Source organism: Arachis ipaensis, chromosome B1 (genome assembly GCF_059453495.1).
Source record: "Arachis ipaensis isolate K30076 ecotype BB chromosome B1, ASM5945349v1, whole genome shotgun sequence".
NCBI lineage: Eukaryota > Viridiplantae > Streptophyta > Magnoliopsida > Fabales > Fabaceae > Arachis > Arachis ipaensis.
This window is the reverse complement of record NC_142436.1, coordinates 127,072,116-127,074,411: the sequence shown is the minus strand read 5'-3', so window position 1 is coordinate 127,074,411 and position 2,296 is coordinate 127,072,116. Positions and strand designations below refer to the sequence as shown.

At 36.8% G+C, this 2,296-nt stretch overlaps 1 non-coding gene across 1 annotated transcript; it reads right to left on the bottom strand.

The window, feature by feature from the left end:
- Positions 1-1,283: 1,283 nt before the first annotated feature.
- Positions 1,284-1,387, bottom strand: LOC148578307 (small nucleolar RNA R71). Its single transcript, XR_015903887.1, has one exon. It is a non-coding gene; the product is annotated as a small nucleolar RNA R71 (small nucleolar RNA).
- Positions 1,388-2,296: the final 909 nt, after the last annotated feature.

Genomic DNA, 2,296 nt, shown 5'->3' with positions numbered 1-2,296 from the left:
GGGCGTTAAACGCCAGAATGGATACCATTCTGGGCGTTTAACGCCAGGACAACAAGGGAGGTAAGTTAGTTTTTAATTCAAATCTTTTTTCAAATTTTCATAATTTTTCAAAATCAAATCTTTTCCGAATCATATTTTTTTATCATATCTTTTTCAAAATCAAATCCTTTCCATTTTTCTCTCACTATTTTCGAAAATCCTTGCTACCAAGTAATGATTTGATTCAAAAATTTCAAGTTTGTTACTTCTTTGTTAAGAAAGGTTCAATATTTGAATTTTAGAATCATATCTTTTAAATTTCTTGTTAGCCAAGTCATTACTTTTAAAAATCAAATCTTTTTAAATTGTTTTTCAATCATATCTTCTCAATCACATCTTTTTCAAAATAATTTTCAATCATATCTTTTTTATTGCTGATTTCAACATCTTTTTCAAAACCACTTAACCACTTTCTCACTTTTAATTTTCGAAAACCATCAACCATTTTTTTAAATTTTCTTTTAATTAATTTAAATTTTTTTAATTTTGTTTTCGAAAATTCTTCTCCCTCCTCACTTTTTTCTATTTAAGACTAACACTTCTCCTCTTTTAGCAATTCAGACTCACTCCCTCTCTATAAGTTCGAATTCTCCTCTCTACCTCATCCTTCTATCCTTCTTTTTCTCTGACACCTCAAGGAATCTCTATACTGTGACATAGAGGATTCCATACTTTCTTGTTCTCTTCTCTTTCATATGAGCAGGAACAAAGACAAAGGCATTCTTGTTAAAGCTGATCCTGAACCTGAAAGGACCTTGAAGAGAAAGATAAGAGAAGCTAAAGCACAACTCTCTAGAGAAGACCTAACAGAAATTTTCGAAAAGGAAGCAGACAAAACAAACATGGCCGAACCCAACAATAATGGTGGAGATGCAAGGAAGATGCTTGGTGACTTTATTGTACCCTCTTCTGACTTCTGTGGAAGGAGCATCTCAATTCCTACAATTGGAGCAAATAACTTTGAGCTTAAGCCTCAATTAGTTTCTCTAATGCAGCAGAATTGCAAGTATCATGGACTTCCATTGGAAGATCCTCATCAATTTTTAGCTGAATTCTTACAAATCTGTGATACTGTTAAGACCCATGGGGTTGACCCTGAGGTCTACAGACTTATGCTCTTCCCTTTTGCTGTAAGAGACAGAGCTAGGACATGGTTGGACTCACAACCTAAAGAAAGCCTGAACTCTTGGGAAAAGCTGGTCAATGCCTTCTTGGCAAAGTTCTTTCCACCTCAAAAATTGAGTAAGCTTAGAGTGAAAGTCCAAACCTTCAGACAGAAGGAAGGCGAATCCCTCTATGAAGCTTGGGAAAGATACAAGCAGTTGATCAGAAGGTGCCCTTCTGGCATGCTTTTAGAATGGAGCATCATATGCATATTCTATGATGGTCTGTCTAAACTATCCAAGATGTCATTGGACAATTCTGCAGGTGGATCTCTTCATCTGAAGAAGACGCCTGAAGAAGCCCAGGAACTCATTGAAATGGTTGCAAATAACCAGTTCATGTACATTTCTAAAAGAAATCCTGTGAATAATGGGACAACTCAGAAGAAAGGAGTTCTGGAGATTGATACTCTGAATGCCATATTGGCTCAGAATAAAATATTGACTCATCAAGTCAATATGATTTCTCAGAGTCTGTCTGGAATGCAAGCTGCATCAGGCAGTACTAAGGAGGCTTCTTCTGAAGAAGAAGCCTATGGCCCTGAGAATCCTGTAGTGGCAGAGGTGAATTACATGGGAGAATCCTATGGAAACACCTACAATCCTTCATGGAGAAATCATCCTAATCTCTCATGGAAGGATCAACAGAAGCCTAATCAAGGCTTCCATAATAACAATGGTGAAAGAAATAGGTTTGACAATAGCAAACCTTTTCCATCATCTTCTCAGCAACAGATAGAGAATTCTAAGTAGAGCCACTCTGACTTAGCAACTGTAGTATCTGATCTATCTAAGACCACTCTAAGTTTTATGACTGAAGCAATGTCCTCCATTAGAAATTTAAAGGCACAAGTGGGTCAGCTGAGTAAGAAAGTTACTGAACTCCCTCCCAGTACTCTCCCAAGTAATACAGAAGAAAATCCAAAAAGAGAGTGCAAGGCCATAAACATGTCCCACACGGCTGAACCTGTAGAGAAGGGAGAGGCAGTCATTTCCGTAAACCCTAGGATACTAGTTTATTATAAATAGGACCTTTCACTATTGTATTTTCATCTTTTGATCATCTTTGATCTTCGGATCATCTCTGGAACACA